This window comes from Dermacentor albipictus, chromosome 2, assembly GCF_038994185.2.
Source record: "Dermacentor albipictus isolate Rhodes 1998 colony chromosome 2, USDA_Dalb.pri_finalv2, whole genome shotgun sequence".
Taxonomy (NCBI): Eukaryota; Metazoa; Arthropoda; class Arachnida; order Ixodida; family Ixodidae; genus Dermacentor; species Dermacentor albipictus.
In genome coordinates this window covers 69,188,606-69,206,760 of record NC_091822.1, presented here as the reverse complement: position 1 = coordinate 69,206,760, position 18,155 = coordinate 69,188,606, and the positions used below count along the sequence as shown (strand labels likewise).

At 48.5% G+C, this 18,155-nt stretch overlaps 4 non-coding genes across 4 annotated transcripts; all 4 read left to right on the top strand.

Annotated features, from left to right (window-relative positions):
* The first annotated feature begins 10,241 nt into the window (after positions 1-10,241).
* TRNAA-CGC (transfer RNA alanine (anticodon CGC)) lies at positions 10,242-10,313 on the top strand. Its single transcript has one exon. It is a non-coding gene; the product is annotated as a tRNA-Ala (tRNA).
* Positions 10,314-10,613: 300 nt separating this feature from the next.
* Positions 10,614-10,685, top strand: TRNAA-CGC (transfer RNA alanine (anticodon CGC)). Its single transcript has one exon. It is a non-coding gene; the product is annotated as a tRNA-Ala (tRNA).
* Positions 10,686-15,851: 5,166 nt separating this feature from the next.
* TRNAA-CGC (transfer RNA alanine (anticodon CGC)) lies at positions 15,852-15,923 on the top strand. Its single transcript has one exon. It is a non-coding gene; the product is annotated as a tRNA-Ala (tRNA).
* A 2,048-nt stretch (positions 15,924-17,971) lies between these two features.
* Positions 17,972-18,043, top strand: TRNAA-UGC (transfer RNA alanine (anticodon UGC)). Its single transcript has one exon. It is a non-coding gene; the product is annotated as a tRNA-Ala (tRNA).
* The last annotated feature ends 112 nt before the right edge of the window (positions 18,044-18,155 follow it).

The following is an 18,155-nucleotide window of genomic DNA, read 5'->3' as shown; positions in this document are numbered from 1 at the left end:
GTGTGGTGTATAATTGAATTTTTTATCACTTTATTTCGCAACACTTAGTAAGCAATTCAACTATTTAAAAGAACGATACTACGTCAATTCCACATAAACAAGCAATACTTGCATTTCTCGCGCTGGCATCCACGCCTCCACGTCGCCACAAGCGCCGTTTTTTTCTCGACAACGCTTAGGATGACTGCAGCCACATCAGGTGTGCAGCAACAAGCCTGATCGAAAGGAAGCTTTTTCCACTTTCTAGTCGCTGCTGGATGTGAGCAACAATAAATGGTCCACACAAGACTGCGTTTATTGTTCCGGGGGTGTAGCTCAGTCATTCTGCTTCCTGCTCCCGAGCTAAACGGATCGCGGAATCATGGGCTCCAATGGAGCGGCATATGCGGCTGTTAACCGCGGCAACAGGCTTTTGACATCGGAAGGTAAAGATTACCAGATTATTTTGCCTCGGCTACCTACAGGACGCATCGTGTTAAACAGAGTTTGTTTGCACGGCGACACTCGTGTTCGCCCGTTTTGCGTAGAGGATTTTCGGGACGCGCTTCAAGCTCTTGGTATGCTCTCTGGCGTCGTCGCCCTTGGAGCGTACCAAATCAACCATGTATGGGCGGTGACGATGAATACAGCCGAGGTGGCCCAAAAGCTGGCTGCAATGAAGGAACTTCAGGTCAAGGGGCGTCGCTACCTGGTTATCGACCCTAAAGAACAGCAGGTGAAGCTTCGTCCTCACTGGCTTCTTCATGGTGTGGATGATGAAGACGTAAAAACTGCGCTGGCTTCCTTTGGAAAAGTGATGGAAGTAACCCGGGAGCGCTGGCGAGTGGATGGCGTTTCTGACAAGGGCTCGACGACCCGAGCGGTGCTGCTCCAGCTGAAGGCTGGACTGAAAGTCGACGACCTGCCCCACCAGATCCGCGTCGCCGGCGAGCTTGCGCTGGTCGTAGCCCCAGGTCACCCCATGAAGTGCCTGCGCTGTCGGGGCTCTGGTCACGTTCGTCGAGAATGTAAAGTTCCCCGTTTCTCCCGGTGCAAGCTTTTCGGACACAACGACGCGGACTGTGTACGTTCATACGCAGTAGCCGCGGGCTTGGCGCAGAGCGAGCCGTTTACATCAGACCGCATGATGGACGTGACGGAGGCCGAGGAAGCGGCCAAGGGAGCTGGAAGCGGCAAAGCGGTGGCAGAAGCGAGCGGGACGACGACTCTGACTAAAGGAGGACCGAACAATGTCCCTCCTTCCGACGAGCCAGAAACCGCACTAATCAGCGTCAGGGTGGCCCAGAAAGAAAATGAGAGCCGCCAGCCGGCTACTGATACTACGGAGGCAGCGGAAAACGACAACGCGACCCCTGCTACCGCCCGCGTCGAAAGCGTCTCGGCACCGGTGAAGAGGTCTCTGCAGCAGGAGGAGAAAGTGGACGGGAAGGCCAGCGGTGACTCCGAGGCGCCGCCCGCTAAGACGCTACCCGGCAGGCGCTCCACCCTCAAGCCTAAACCTAACCTGGAGGCTGACCGTAGGCTCACCCAGAAGCCGACAAAAGACGAACTCGGACGACGGCCACCGGATGGCCACGGAGGCGTCTAGCGGTCAGCTAGACGTTAAGGTGAGCACCATGCTCTGGGCCTTCTCCCCTCCTGTTTAAATCAGTAATGGCTACCAACCCGTCGCTTAGCCTCGGCACGCTAAACGTTCGAGGTCTGGCCGCCAAAAGGAGAGTGAGGTGTATAGACTGCTAGTGGACCACGACCTCGACGTTTTAGCAGTGCAAGAAACCAAAGTAGACGGCGAGGAGGAGACCGGGAGCATGGTGCAAAGGTTCACGTACAACTATTATACGGTAGTGAGCCATGCCTTAGGGACTTCGGCGGGGTGTGTCTTGTTCGTGAGGAAGCTTCCAGGCCTGCGTATAGACGGTTACTTCTCGTGCTCTTCCGGTCGACTTGTGGTTTGTGATTTCAGCTATTGTGATGTCCAATGGCGCGTTCTGTGCATTTATGCGCCTAACACGGTGCAAGAAAGGGTAAATTTCTTTTTGAACTTGAAGCACCAGTTCTCTGCGCACAAAATGATAGCCTGTGTTGGGGACTTCAATTGTGTATTGAACATCGAAGATAGGTCTACGCGACGCGTAATTTACGATAAAAGCAGCGATATCATGGCGCAGATCATACACGAATTTGAATTAGAGGATATAGCTCAGTGTTTCGGGGCTGACCGAGAAGTGAGGTACACCCACTTCCAAGGAATAAGTCATGCACGATTAAACCGTATCTATCTATAATATCATTTAGTAGAAAAATGCCAGTGCTATGCAGTTACTGCCGTATCCTTTTCTGACCACTTCCTGGTAAAATGCAGGGTGGGCCGCAAAAAAGAACGAAAAGAATTCGTCTGGGAACTGTGGAAAATGAATGCTGAGCTTCTACGGGATGATACTTTTACCGAAACGGTATTGAATGCTCTGAATTCTTTTGGAAAAGACAGTTCTATGAAGTTGGGCGAGGAATGGGAGCTGCTGAAACAAACTATTAAAATCAAGGCAATTGAAAGAAGTAGCGTACTACGATATGAAGAGAAGGCAAGAGGAAGGGATTTAAAAACATTACTGGAAAAATTTGTGACGCTCGAATGCATGCAACCCGGCGCTTATCAAGAAGATATGCGTGCTGTTAAGAAGCTCGAGGTTTTCGATGAAGAGCGTTATCGGGGCGCGCTCGTGCGGGCGAGAGCAGGAAGACTAGCATGCGGGCAAATGCCTTCGAAAAGAGCCCTGGGACTACAAAAAAAGCACTCCAGACGCAAGCAGATTGAGGCCATCGAATACAACGGGGTGGTAGTAACTGATATGAACAATGTAGGGCGTGCCTCCTTTGAACATTTCGAAAAGCTTTTCGCATTCAGGCCCGTCAACATGCAAAGTTTCAAGCACTTATTTTTGCAGCGAATGCCACAGCTGTCGAGCGACGTTAAAGAAACGTTGTAAGGACAGATAAGTGAACAGGAAGTGATAAAGGCCATCGAAGACCTGAACCCTGGCAGGTCACCAGGTCCAGACGGTCTTTGCGCCGCTTGGTACAAATCGTTCACAAGCCACTTAGCTCCTATCTTGACTGCAGTTTTCAATGAAGCATACGAAATGAAAATATTTCCACCATCCTTCGGCCAGTCCCATACAGTACTAATACCTAAAACAGAAGAGACCGAGAAGCTCAAGCAACTTTCCTCCTATAGACCCATAGCGCTTACTAACTGCGACTACAAAATACTGATGAAGGTGCTGGCACGGCGTATGCAGTCACTCATTAAGGAAGTAGTCGGCCCACACCAGACGTGTGGCATTCGCGGAAGAACCATCTTCACTAACATTCATAAGTTGAAGTCTGTGCTGGAGTGTTGTGATGCCATGTGTGATGCAGTTGCGATCCTCCAGCTTGACTTGGAGAAAGCGTTTGATTGCGTTTCTCACGACATATTGCTCACCATCCTTGAACATGTTAATTTTGGCCACCTAATCACTGAGGGGGTGACCATGGCGTACCGGAGTTGCTATACGAGACTTATAATTAATCAAATGCTGGGGGCCCCCATTAACGTGAAGCGCTCCGTTCGCCAGGGTTGTCCACTCAGCCCACTCCTGTATTGTGTTTACATGGAAACGCTATGTCAGGCCATCATTGAAAATGAATACATTAAGGGATTTTGCCTCCAAGCAGCAGAGGTGAAGTTATTGGCATATGCTGACGATGTGGCTGTATGTTGTAAAGATACGCAAAGTGTATTGAACGCTGCGAGTATCGTCAGACAGTTTGGTAATGCCACTAATAGCTTCGTGAACTGGCAGAAACGTTTGGGGTTTTGGCACGGGAGATGGGCGTCCACACCAGACCACTTTTCTAACGTCACCTGGGTCACGACGCCAGTTAAGTACCTTGGCGCACCCCTTGATGCCTACAAGGACAGTAGCGAGTACTGGAAGGAGCGGACAAAAGAAATAAAAGAAAAAGCCGACCGATGGAACGCCGGCCACCTGTCAATGTTCGCGAAAGCAACAGCGTGCAACATGTTTCTCGTAACAAAGATCTGGTACGTAATGCAGGTCCTACAGTGCTCTCGGATTAATGTGCAGAAACTGCACCGCGTGTTCGCTGTTTTCGTGTGGGCATCGAGCTGGGAGCGATGTAGCCGAGATAATCTCTTCCGGCGCGTGAAGGATGGTGGATTGGGGTTGGCGCACCTCTTCTTGCGTCAACTAGTAAACAGGTTCTTATTTTTTCGAGACACAAATGACCCATTTCTACGCACCGTTATCCAAATGAGGTTGTCAAGATCACTTCCCGAATTCGTTGTAGGCACCGAAATAATGCCAGGACCAGTTCGTGGTTTCTTTAGGGAAATAATTCAGAGTGTCTCCTTTTTGCGTGTTTGTTTTTCTAGTGCATATTTGTGGAGTGTAAAACGGAAAAAGTTATATCATGATTTATGTGACAGTGTTTTGCTGGTACCCATGTACAGAGCCCCGTACAGTGGAGGCCCAGGCCTAGATGTATTGAAAAGGGTGAAGAAAATGCCAGTTGAACCAGCCACAAAATCGTTCTTCTTTAAATTACACACCGGTACTCTACCTGTTAAAATCTTTCTTGAACAACGTGGGTTCTACATGCCATGGGGAACCCACTGCCTTATATGTAAAAAAACAGAAAGCACAGATCATGTCTTCATCCACTGTTGGGAAGGGGTCTTCTTCTGGGACGTGTTACAAAGGACTCTAAAAAAGGAGCTACCTATAGATCCCCACGGAATCAGGTTTCTGCCAGTATATGACGACGAAGGTTTCCCGTGCGACCCGATCATGCTTACGGGTCTCCACTGTTTATGGCGCGCAAGAATGTCGGGTTACCATTGGGACCCGGATGCCTGACCGGCGCGTCTATACTTTTGTGAATGCATGCAACGGTATGTCGAAGTGCAGAAGTTGCAACAGCCTGTTCCTGAGTGGCTGTCGAGGGTTGAACCCCTGACAGCACTAAAGGAATTTTAATCCGACAACGTCGTGCCACAGTAGCGCACGGCAACGAATGTAGATATTACTGTTCTTTGTTCCGTTTGTGTATTCATTCCTGGTTGCTTCTTTGGCCTTTGTTTATATCATTTAGGAATTTGTGTTGTGATATGTCGAGGACAGGCAATAAAGAAAAAAAAAAGCGTGGACGAGCGGTCTAAGGCGCTGGTTTAAGGCGCCAGTCTCTTCGGAGGCGTGGGTTCGAATCCCACCGCTGCCAGAGCGTTTTGCTTCTTTACGCACGCGCGTGGGCAAAAGGCGCACGCAATCGTCATACGGCAGTGGAACAGTGTTAGCGTGGCCGAGAGGTCGATTCTGCTTCCGGCAGCCGAGCTGAGCGGTCAACAGAATCATGGGCTCCAGTGGAGCAGCGACAGCGGCCACTTTTGGTCGCGGAAACAGGATCACCGACAACGATAATGATTATCCGTTTATTCTGCCTCAGCTGCCGAAAGGATGAGTGGCATTTAACACCGTGTTTTTACACGGTGATGTACGTGCCAGACCATACAAGGTCGAAGATTTTAGAGACGCCCTACTGCCGACGGGACTGATGCCGGACGTGGTATGCATAGGGGCATACCAGATCAACCACGTCTGGGCGGTGACCCTGACTGATGCCACTGCGACGAAACGCCTTATGGCCTTCAAAGAACTGCAAGTGAAGGGACGACGGTGCGTCATCGTGGACCCACAGGACCAGCAGGTGAAGCTTCGGCTTCAATGGCTGCTGTACGGCGTTGCCGAGGAGGACGTCCGGACTGTTTTCGCGGCTTCCGGCAAGGTGGAGGAGGTGAGCCGGGAACGGTGGCGCGTCGATGGCATGGGCGACAAGACTTCGAGCACCCGGACGGTGCTCCTCAAGCTAAAGAACGGCGTCAAAGTTGAGGACCTTCCTCATCATGTTCGCGTCGGTGGAGAGTTGGCCTTGGTGGTCGTGCCAGGTCGACCCATGCAGTGCCTGCGCTGCCAAGACACGGGGTACGTGCGCCGGGAGTGCAAAGTCCCGCGCTGTTCCAGGTGCAGACGTTTCGGCCACGTTGACGCTGACTGCGTCAAATCCTACGCCGCCGTGACAGGACCAGCAGCGAGTGACGTTGCGGCTGAGCACGCCATGGACGTGGTCGAAACGGAGGACGCCGCCATGGGAACGGGAGACGTGGGTTCGACAGGGTCACTCAGCGGGTCATCGACTGCCGGCGCAGAAGGCTCAGTAGCTGAGACTGCCGATAAGGCGGACAAGCCTGTACAGGACCTCCCTGCAGTGAGCCGTCCTACGGGGGGCGTTAACGAAGAGGCGCCCGACAACGACACGACGGCATTGCTGTAGTACAAGGATGTCACCGACGGTGAGCGGACTGGGACTCTCGGTGCCCCCGTCAAGCGCCCCCACGACGAGACCAAAGAAACGGACGACGATGCGACGAGCACAAGGGAGGGGCCGCCGGCCAAGGCGCCTCAAGGAAGGCGGGTGGGCTACAAGCCAAAGCCGAATCTACCACCTGAAAGGAAACCTGCGGGCAAAACGCCATCGCCTAACGCCACCAACAAGCCGGGAGGTCCCGGAGGCGGCTAGCTGAGGGCTAGTCGTGAACGGTAAGCACCATGCTCCGGGCCTGCTTTTCCCGCTAGTTGAAACTGGCTGCAATACAGACCCTTATTATTGCCACATTGAACGTGCGAGGGTTGGTGGCTAGTCGTAGGCAAAGCCTGGTCCTACTGTTGGCCACTGACCACAACATAGACGTACTAGCCGTCCAAGAGACTAAGGTTGACGGAGAGGAGCAGACCGGGAGCATGGTGCGACGATTCACGCACAGATATTTTGCGATGGTTAGCCATGCGATAGGCACGTCCGGGGGGTGCATTCTGTTCGTTAAGAAGCTGCCTGGACTGCAGATTCAAAGTGTATTTTCCTGCGAATCTGGAAGGATTGTTTTTTGTGATGTTTTGATATGCGAGGTTGAATTCCGTGTCATATGCGTGTATGCTCCGAATTCAGTGGAGGAGCGTGTCTTGTTTTTTTCGAACCTTTCTCAGTATGTCCGTTGTGAGAAGCGCGTTATGTTGTTAGGGGACTTTAATTGTGTGTTGAGATAGGGTGAATTGAGATAGGGTGAATAATGCCGGTGTGCGAGACAAAAGCTGTAGCGTATTATCAAAAGTAATAGCGGAAAATGAACTTGATGATGTTTACGAGTGCCTGGAAGGGGGGCGAGAAGTGACCTTTCCTCGTTTTCAGGGCAGTAGTCACGCACGACTGCATCAAATGTACATGTCGTTGGACATGATTCCAAGATGCCATAGTTATTGTGTAGTGCCCGTGTCGTTTTCGGACCACTGCTTTGTAAAATGTCACATAGGAGTAGCGAAAACGAAACATGCTTTTAATTGGGATCTGTGGAAAATTAATGCCTTGTTACTAAATGATCAGGGGTTTGAAAAAGCAGTAAGGGATGCGGTTAATGTAATATTCGATGATGCAACGGAAACAACAACAGAGAAGTGGGAATGTTTTAAACAGAAGGTTCAAATTAAAGCCATAGATAGATCGAGTAGCATAAAATTTGAGACGGAAATGAAAGAAAAGGGCTTAAGAAGACTGCTTGAGCAACTCATAACGCTTGAGTGTAGAGAGCCTGGTACGTACAAAGACGACGTGCGAAACATGAAGGAAAAACTTGAACAGTTCGACAAAGAGCGTTATCAAGGCGCCATCGTGCGTGCGCGTGCACATGCGCTAGCGGCAGGGGAGACGCCCACTAAAAGGGCGCTGGGTCTCGAGAAGTCGCACGGACGGCGAAACCACATCGACGAAACTCTAATGAACGGGACTGTCGTTGAAGACAATAAAAGCATTGGGCGAGCCATTTTCGAGTATTACCAGTCGCTCTTTGCATATCAGGAAGCGAATGTAGATGGTTTTAAAGCGCATTTTCTTACTCGCATGCCCCGAATAAGTGATGACTTCAAAGAAGGATTAGAAGCCCTAAATAACTGAGGGGGAAGTCGAAAAGGCAATCGACGATTTGAACCCGGGAAAGTCGCCTGGACCTGATGGTCTCTGCGCTGGGTGGTGTAAGGCATTTAAGAGAGAATTGGCTCCATTGTTGGCAGATGTATTCAATGGCGCGTATCAGCAGAAATGTTTGCTCCCTTCCTTTGGAAAAGCGCACACAATACTAATACCCAAGATTGATGAAATAGATAAACTAAAATTAGTGTCATTCTATAGGCCAATATCCCTAACAAATGTTGATTACAAGCTATTTATGAAGATTTTAGCTACCAGACTCCAAGGCGTCATCAAAGAAATAGTCGGAGACCACCAAACCTGTGGCATCAGAGGGCGAACTATTTTTTCTAACATTCATAAGATGCGATGTGTTTTCGAGTGCTGTGACGTCACCGGAGGTGGCGTTGCAGTTCTTCAGCTCGATCTCGAGAAAGCTTTCGATTGTGTCGCGCATGTTATTTTGTTTGCCATCTTGGATCACGTTAATGTCGGTTCCTTCATCACTGAGGGCGTGGCCTTGGCGTACAAGAATTGCACAACCAGATTAATTGTAAACAAGTCACTGGGGGCCCCCATTACCATTATGCGTTCAGTGCGCCAAGGCTGTCCCTTCAGCCCACTTCTGTTTGCTATTTATATAGAGGCCATGTGTGTGGCAATTAATCAGAATGACAAAATACGTGGTTTTCGATTAGCAGCGACAGAAGTCAAACTACTTGCGTATGCAGATGACATCGCAGTGTGTTGCATAGATAAACCAAGTGTAACCGAAGCAATATCTATAGTCAAACACTTTTGTGAAGTCACGGGTAGCAGAATAAATTGGGGCAAATCCCTCGGGCTGTGGCTTGGGGATTGGCTGTCCGCACCAGACTATTTTGCGAATGTGACCTGGGTGATAACTCCCAAGACGTATCTCGGAATTCCTTTAGACAGTTACAATAGCAGTGACGAATATTGGAGGAGCCAAACAAGTGAAATTAAAGAAAAAGTAGACAAACGGAAAGCTACTAACCTGTATGTTTTTGCAAGAGCGACAGTTTGCAACATCTTTTTAGTCGCCATGTTATACTACGTTATACAAGCGTTATATTGTTCTAGAGTAAATGTGCAAAAGCTGCACAGAGTGTTTGCGGTGTTCATCTGGGGTTCAACCTGGGAAAGGTGCAGTCGAACAAATTTGTTCAAAAGACTGAAGGACGGGGGTGTGGGTTTGGCGCATCTATTTGTTCGAGAACTAGTAAACTGATTTTTGTTTTTCCGCGATGTGCGCGATCCTTTTCTGCGCACAGTATGTCAACTCAGATTGACCGACGCATTGCCGACACATGTTGTCAGTACGGCCGCCATGACCGGAAGACTTCGCGGCTATTTTAAGGAAGTGGTAGACAGTGTGCGTTTTCTTACTGTTCATTTTTCAAGTGATTACCTCTGTCAAGTGAAAAGGAAAACGATGTATAAAGATGTGTGTGACATTATTTTCCCAGTGCCGTTATACAGAGCCATGTACAGTGGAGGGCCAGGACAGGACGTCCTTAAACGGGTTAAACGCATGCAGGTGCCACCAGGGGTAAAATCCTTCTTTTTTAGGCTCCACACTGGAACCCTGTCCGTAAAGACGTTTATGGAAGAACGAGGCTGTCTCGTACCGTGGGGTTCTCACTGCTTGATCTGCAAGAAGCCCGAAACCATAGATCATGTGTTCTTGCACTGTTGGGCTGCTGTGTTCTTCTGGGACGTCTTGAAGCGAACCCTGAAGAAAGAATTACCTGTAAACCCCCAAGGGATCAGGTATCTGCCTATTAAGGATGAAGACGGGGTCCCATATGACTTCATTATGTTGAATGCTCTCCACTGTATATGGCGGGCTCGAATGGCTGGGTACCACTGTGATCCCGACGCGCGGCCGGTTCATATATATTTCAGAGAATGTATGTCGCGGTTTGTTGAGGTACAAAAAAATGCAAGAATGTGCACCGGATTGGCTGTCGAGGCTAGAAGCTCTCACAGCCATGAAGGAATTTTAATTTGACAACGCCGGTCCTTTACGGACGGATGGCATTATTGTAATTTTTCTTTGGGCTTTTTGGATTTCTGAGATGCGTGTAATATTTGTATTTTCTGTGTTATGTCGAAGACCGGCATTAAATAAATAAAAAAAAGGGGGTGTAGCTCAGTGGTAGAGCGCTCGCTTCGCATGTGAGAAGTCTCGGGTTCAAACCCCGGCTCCTCCAGTGTGATGATTAATTCATATTTTTATCACTTTATTTCGCAACACGTTGTAAGCACTTCAATTGTTTCAAAAAACGATACTACGTAAACTCCACGTAAAGAAGTAATGCATTTCTCCCGCCGGCTTCCCCGCCTCCACGTCTCAATGAGCAGCGTTTCTTTAACGATGACGCTTAGGATGACTGCAGGCACATCAGGTGTGTAGCAACAAGCCTGATCGAAAGGAAGCTTTTTCCACTTTCTAGTGGCTGCAGGATGGGAAGAACAATAAATCGTCCACACAAGACTCCGTTTATTGTTCCGGGGGTGTAGCTCAGTGGTAGAGCGCTCGCTTCGCATGTGAGAAGTCCCGGGTTGAAACCCCGGCACCTCCAGTGTGGTGTATAATTGAATTTTGTATGACTGTGTTTCGGAACACTTAGTAAGCAATTCAACTATTTAAAAGAACGTTACAACGTCAATTCCACATAAACAAACAATGCTCGCATTTCTCGCGCTGGCTTCCACGCCTTCACGTCGCCACAAGCGCCGTTTCTTTCACGACAACGCTTAGGATGACTGCAGGCACATCAAGTGTGTAGCAACAAGCCTGATCGAAAGGAAGCTTTTTCCACTTTCTAGTGGCTGCTGGATGTGAAGAACAATAAATCATTCACACAAGACTCCGTTTATTGTTCCGGGGGTGTAGCTCACTCATTCTGCTTCCGGCAGCCGAGCTGAGCGGTCAGCAGAATCACGGGTTCCAGTGGATCAGCGACAGCGGCCACTTTTGGCCGCGGAAACAGGCTTACCGACGAAGACAAGGAGTACCCGTTTATTTTGCCGCAACTGCCGAAAGGACGAGTAACGATCAACACCGTGTTTTTACACGGGGATGTACGTGCGAGACCCTACAAGGTTGAAGACTTCAGGGACGCCCTATTGCCGATGGGCCTGCTACCTGACGTGGTATGCATAGGGGCGTATCAAATTAACCACGTCTGGGCGGTGACTCTCAATGATGCGACTGCCACAAAACGCCTGCTGGCCATGAAGGAAATGCAAGTGAAGGGATGACGGTGCGTCATTGTTGACCCACAAGACGAGCAGGTGAAGCTTAGGCTTCACTGGCTGCTGCACGGCGTTTCTGGTGAGGATATCCGGACGGCATTCGCAACATTTGGCAAGGTGGAAGAGGTGAGCCGGGAGCGGTGGCGTGTCCAAGGCATGGGAGACAAGACCTCTACCACCCAGACCGTGCTCCTGAAGCTGAAGAGCAGGTCTTCCAGTAAAACTGGAAGACCTGCCTCATCAGGTGCGCGTCGGCGGAGAGCTAGCATTGGTGGTCGTTCCCGGGAGGCCCATGCAGTGTCTGCGCTGCCAATGCACGGGACACGTCCGCCTAGATTGTAAAGTTCCCCGCTGTTCAAGGCGCAGGCGTTTCGGCTAAGTTGATGCTGACTGAGTCAAATCGTACGCAGCCGTGACAGGACCATCAGTGAGTGACGTTGCTGCAGAGCACGTTATGGACGTGGTCGAGACGGAGGACGCCGCCAAAGGAACCGGAGACCTGGCTCCGACATCGACCGTCGACGCAGAAGGCACGGTGGCTGAGGCTGGCGAGAAGACGAGCACGACGGTACAGGTCCTGTCTTCAGTGGGCCATGTCACGGGGGGCGTTAACGACGAGGCACCCGATGGCGACACGGCAGCAATGCTGAAGGCCGAGGACACCAACGACGGTGAGCAGACTGCAGTTCTCGGTGCCCCAGTCAAGCGCCCCCACAACGCGACGAAGGTCCGGGACGGTAGTGCAACCAGCACCAACGAGGGGCCACCGCCGAAGGCGCCTCATGGGAGGAGGATGGGCTTCAAACCAAAACCTAATATTCCGCCTGAAAAAAAGCCTTTTGTCAAAGTGGGGACGGTGACCAATGCCAGCAAGCCGGAAGGTCCCGGAGGCGGCTAGCCGAGGGCTAGTCGTGAAGGGTAAGCACCATGCTCCGGGCCTGCTTTTTTCCTTAGTTAAGATGGCTCTCTTACCGTCACTTACTATCGCCACATTATACGTGAGAGGGTTGGCGGCTAGTTGTAGGCAAAGTCAGGTCCTACGGTTGGTCACTGACCAAGACATAGACGTACTAGCCGTCTAGGAGACCAAGGTTGACGGAGAGGAGGAGACCGGGAGCATGGTACGGCGTTTCACGACTAGATATTATGGGGTCGTGAGTCACGCGGTAGGGACGTCCGCCGGTTGTGTTCTGTTTGTAAAGAAGTTGCCTGATCTTGTTGTTCAAAGTGTATTTTCATGCCAGTCTGGAAGGATTGTTTTTTGTGATTTTGTTTATCGTGAAATTGAATTTCGAGTCATGTGCATATACGCGCCGAATTCTGTAGAAGAGCGCACCTTATTTTTTGAGAATCTTTTTCAGTATATTTGCAGCGATAAGTGCATGATTTTGTTGGGGGATTTTAATTGTGTTTTGAGTGCTCGGGATAGAGCCAATAAGGCCGGTATTCGTGAAAGAAGCAGCAGTGTGTTGACTAAACTAATAAGTGAAAATGAACTGGACGATGTTTGCGAGTGTCTGGAGGGGGAGCGGGAATTAATGTACACGCGATTTCAAGGTATCAGTCACGCAAGGTTAGACCGCGTGTACATATCGCAAGACATGATTCCAAGGTGCCATAGTTATTCTGTGGCACCAGTATCGTTCTCAGATCACTGCTTGGTGAAATGTAACATAGGCACGGAGAGGAAGAGAGAATCTTTTAATTGGGACCTATGGAAAATGAACGCCTTACTACTAAAAGACCAACCATTTGTAGAGGCAGTACATGAGGCCGTTAGGGAGGTTTGTGAGGAAAATAGTCAAACAACAGCAGAAAAATGGGAAGGGTTCAAACAAAACGTAAAAATGAAAGCCTGTGAAAGATCGAGCTGCTTAAAGTTTGCGAAGGAACTGAAAGAAAAGAGCTTGCGAAAGACACTTAAGCAGCTGATAGCGTTTGAGTGCGAATAGCCAGGGGCGTATAAACAAGATGTGCGAACCATTAAAGAAAAAATCGAGCAGCTCGACAAAGAACGGTATCAAGGTGCGATTGTGCGCGCAAGAACAAATGGATTAGTAGCTGGAGAGACGCCCATTAAAAGGGTGCTTGGACTTGAAAAAGCGCAAGGTCGAAGGAATCACGTCGATAAGATTGTGTGGAATGGCACAACTGCCGACGACAGTAAGAGTATAGGCCAAGCGTTTTTAGAATATTACCAGTCCCTCTTTGCGTTTCAAGAAGCGAATGTAGACGAGTTCAAAAAGGTCTTCCTCGGTCGCATGCCGCGATTGAGTGACGACACAAAAGAACGATTAGAAGAGAAAATAACAGAAAGCGAAGTTGAAAAGGCAATTGAGCATTTGAATCAAGGCAAAGCACCTGGAGCTGACGGCCTGGGCGCTTCTTTATATAAAGCTTTCAAGAAGGAACTGTCACCGTCGCTAGCACGGCTGTTTAATGATGCGTATGAGAACCAAGCTTTGCCACCTTCTTTTGGCAAAGCGCCGACCATACTCCTCCCTAAGAGTGATCAAGTGGAGAAACTTAGGCTAGTGACATCTTATAGGCCGATATCTTTAACCAATGTAGATTATAAAATTTTCATGAAGGTTTTGGCAGCCAGACTTCAAAGTGTAATAAAGGAAATTGTCGCAGATCACCAAACGTGTGGGATCAAAGGAAGGTCGATTTTTTCGAATATTCACACGATGCGGTGCGTGCTCGAGTGCTGCGACGTTACCTTGGGTGGAGTCGCAGTGCTTAAGCTCGATCTCGAGAAAGCCTTTGATTGTGTCTCGCATGGTATTTTGTTTTCTATTTTGGATCACGTTATTATTGGTTCCATCATCGCTGAGGGAGTTGCGTTGGCGTATCAGAACTGCACAACACGCTTAATTGTGAATAAATCATTGGGGGCCCCCATTAACGTCATGCGTTCTGTGCGTCAGGGCTGCCCCCTCAGTCATCTTTTGTTTGGAATTTACATAGAAACTATGTGTTTGGCCATAATTAAAAATGATCAAATACGCGGTAATAATTTGGCAGACACAGAAGTCAAGCTCTTGGCATATGCAGATGACATCGCAGTGTGTTGTACAAGCAAACAAAGTGTGACGGAAACGATAAGGGTATTGAAAAATTTTTGCGATGTGACGGGCTGTAGAGTGAACTGGGGCAAGTCGCTTGGTTTGTGGCACAGAGAGTGGGCTTCGGCCCCTGACAATTTTGCAAATGTGAGCTGGATAAGAACCCCGACCAGATATCTAGGTGTTGCCATGGACAGTTACAAAAATAGCGATGAATACTGGATGAACCAAACAAAAGAAACTAGAGAAAAGGCAGAAAGGTGAAAAGGCATCAACCTGTCCATTTTCTCTAAGGCAACGGTGTGTAAAATGTTTTTTATTACGAAGCTGTGGTATGTAATGCAGACGTTGTACTGTTCTAGGGTAAACGTGCAAAAGCTGCACAGAGTTTTGGCGGTTTTTATCTGGGGCTCCACCTGGGAAAGGTGTAGCCGAACAAATCTGTTCAGGCACGCGAAGGAAGGGGGGCTGGGCTTGGCGCATCTTTTTGTTCGACAGCTTCTCAACTGCTTTTTGTTTTTTCGCGATGTGCGCGATCCTTTTTTGCGCACCGTATGTCAGCTCAGGTTGAGCGACGCACTGCCTGCATATGTTGTTAGTACGGCAAGCATGACCGGAACACTGCGTGGTTATTTTAAGGAAGTGGCCGATAGTGTGCGTTTCCTTTCAGTTCGTTTTTCGAACGATTATCTGTGTCACGTGAAAAGGAAAACACTGTATAAAGATGTGTCCGACATTGTGTTCCCAGTGCCGTTTTACAGAGCCATATACAGTGGAGGGCCAGGACAAGACGTCCTGAAACGGGTGAAACGAATGTACGTGCCACCAAGGGTTAAAACCTTCTTTTTTAAGCACCACACAGGAACGCCCTCTGTGAAGACTTTTGTGGAAGAACGAGGCTGTCTTGTGCCGTGGGGATCCCACTGCTTTATCTGTCAGAAGCCGGAGACCATTGATCATGTTTTCTTGCATTGCTGGGCGGCGGTTTTCTTATGGGACGTTTTAAAGCGAACGCTGAAAAAGGAGTTACCCGTGGACCCCCAAGGGATCTGCCAAATAAAGATGAAGACGTAGTACCGTATGATCTTATTATGTTGAATGCCCTCCACTCTATATGGCGAGCTCGCATGGCCGGGTAACATTGCGACACCGACGCTCGGCCAGCGCGTATATATTTCAGAGAGTGTATGTCCCTATTTATTGAAATGCAGAAAATGCAAGAGTGTGTACCGGATTGGCTGTCGAGGCTGTTAAGGAATTTTAATTTAACAACGTCAGTCCTATGCGGATGGACGGCTATCTAGCGCTTTTTGTTTCTTGTCTTCCGTTTTCTCTTGCAAGAGGCTTGCATGTGTGTCACGAGTGTGAAATTCATATGTGCGATGTTATATTGAAAACAGGTAATAAATAAAAAAAGGGGGGGGGGGTGTAGCTCAGTGGTAGAGCGCTCGCTTCGCATCTGAGAAGTCCCGGGTTCAAACCCCGGCACCTCCAGTGTGGTGTATATTTAGTTTTTTATCACTTCGCAACGCTTAGTAAGCAATTCAACTATGTAAAAGAACGATACTGCATCAATTCCACATAATCAATCAATACTTGCATTTCTCGCGCTGGCATCCGCGCCTCCACGTCGCCACAAGCGCCGTTTCTTTCACGACAACGCTTAGGATGACTGCAGGCACATCAGGTGTGTAGCAACAAGCGTGATCGGAAGTAAGCTTTTTCCACTTTCTAGTGGCTGGTGGATCTGAAGAACCATAATTGGTCCACACAAGACTCCGTTTATTGTTCCGGGGGTGTAGCTCAGTGGTGGGGCGAGCATGTAGCAATGCTGCAGCTTGACCTACAAAAAGCGTTTGATCGTGATCCCACAATATCCTTATCGCAGTTCTTGATTATGTAAATGTTGGTTTGGTGCTTTTAGATGGAGTTAGAATGTGTTATGCTAATTGTACCGCTAATCTTATGATAAATAAGGATGTAAGTGAGAGCTTTCACGTACGCTCAAGTGTGCGCCAGGGGTGCCCTTTAAGTCCTTTATTATTTGCGTTATACCTTGAACCATTCTGGAGAAAAAATTATTTATAACAACAGTATTACAGGTTTTCGTTTGCAGTCAGCGGAAGTAAAACTGCTAACATATGCGGATGATATTGCTTTGTTCTGTAGCGATAAGGAAAGTGTCGCAACTGCGGTAGCGGACGTTTTATCGTTTTGTAAACAGATGGGTAGCGTCATAAACTTTGATAAGTGCCTAGGAAAATGGCATGGAACATGGGAAAACACCCCACCTATTTTTGTGAATGTGGACCGTTGCGCCGACAAAGCATCTTGGGGTGCCGCATGAGCACTACAAGGAGACTGCGGGATTCTGGGAAGACGAAACAAAGAAAGTGCAAGAAAAAAGAGTTAAATGGGGTGGCCGTAGTCTTTCAATGTTTGCCCGCGCGACGGTATGTAATTTATTTGCCGTTGCAAAAGTGTGCTATGCATTGCAAGCATTGTCTATGACTAGATTGCACGTGCAGCGTTTGCATAGGGTACTGGCAGTGTATGCATGGGGGTCAAAGTGGGAGCGAACCAGTCGAACAACTTTATTTCGATCCGTCAAAACAGGAGGGCTTGAACTGGCAAATCTGTTCTTGAAACAGATAGTGTTTCGTTTTGCGTTTCTTAGAGAACAAAAAGACCCATTCCTCATTAATGTGATGCAACTGAGACTAGGTACGGCTCTTCCTGAATTCATTATATCTAGTTGTGTAGTTAACAGTGGCTCTACAAGTGGATTTCTTAAAGAAGTGATATGGGCATTTCGGTTTCTGAAGGTACGCTTTTCAATGGAATACCTCAGTCACGTTCCTAAAGAAACGTCTGTATATAGATCTATTTGATGCAGTACTGCCAGTACCGCTGTACAGATCGATGTTCAGTTTAGGTACTGAAAGAATTGTGCTGAAAAGGGTAAAACGTATGCCTGTCAGGCCATCGGCAAAGTCTTTCTTTTTTCAACTACATTCCAATACACTACCAGTAAAACCGTGGCTTCGGGAAAGAGGTATTTTTATTCCCTGGTCTCTAGACTGTTTACTATGCCATCAGCAAGAAACAGTTGAGCACATATTCATAGACTGCTGGGCCGCCTTGTTTCACTGGGATGTCCTGCAGGGAACCATAGAGAAAAACTAGCCGATAACACCCTACGGCATCCGTTTTCTCCCAACGGAGAACGAAGGAGGAGTGCCTTACGACATGATTATTGTATTAGGTTTGCGCAGCCTGTGGCGCACGCGCATGGCCGTTAGACTTGCGGATGTACATGCTCGAAGTGCTCGTGAATATTTTATTCAAAGTGTCTGTTGCATAAAAGAAGTATACGATGCTCAAAATGAAAAACCAGAATGGATTAGATTATTGAACGAGCTTGCTAAACTTGGGCGTTCTTAAGGACACGTGCACACCAAAGACTGGTGGCACTTTTACCATTTGTAAAGTGCGTATATTTTGTATGTAGCATGGAAACGGTAATAAAGAAAAAAAAAACCGGGGGTGTAGCTCAGTGGTAGAGCGCTCGCTTTGCATGTGAGAAGTCCCGGGTTCAAACACCGGCACCTCTAGTGTGGTGTATAATTGAATTTTTTATCACTTCGCTACGCTTAGTAAGCAATTCAACAATTTAAAAGAACGATAATAGGTCAATTCCACATAAACAAGCAATACTGGCATTTT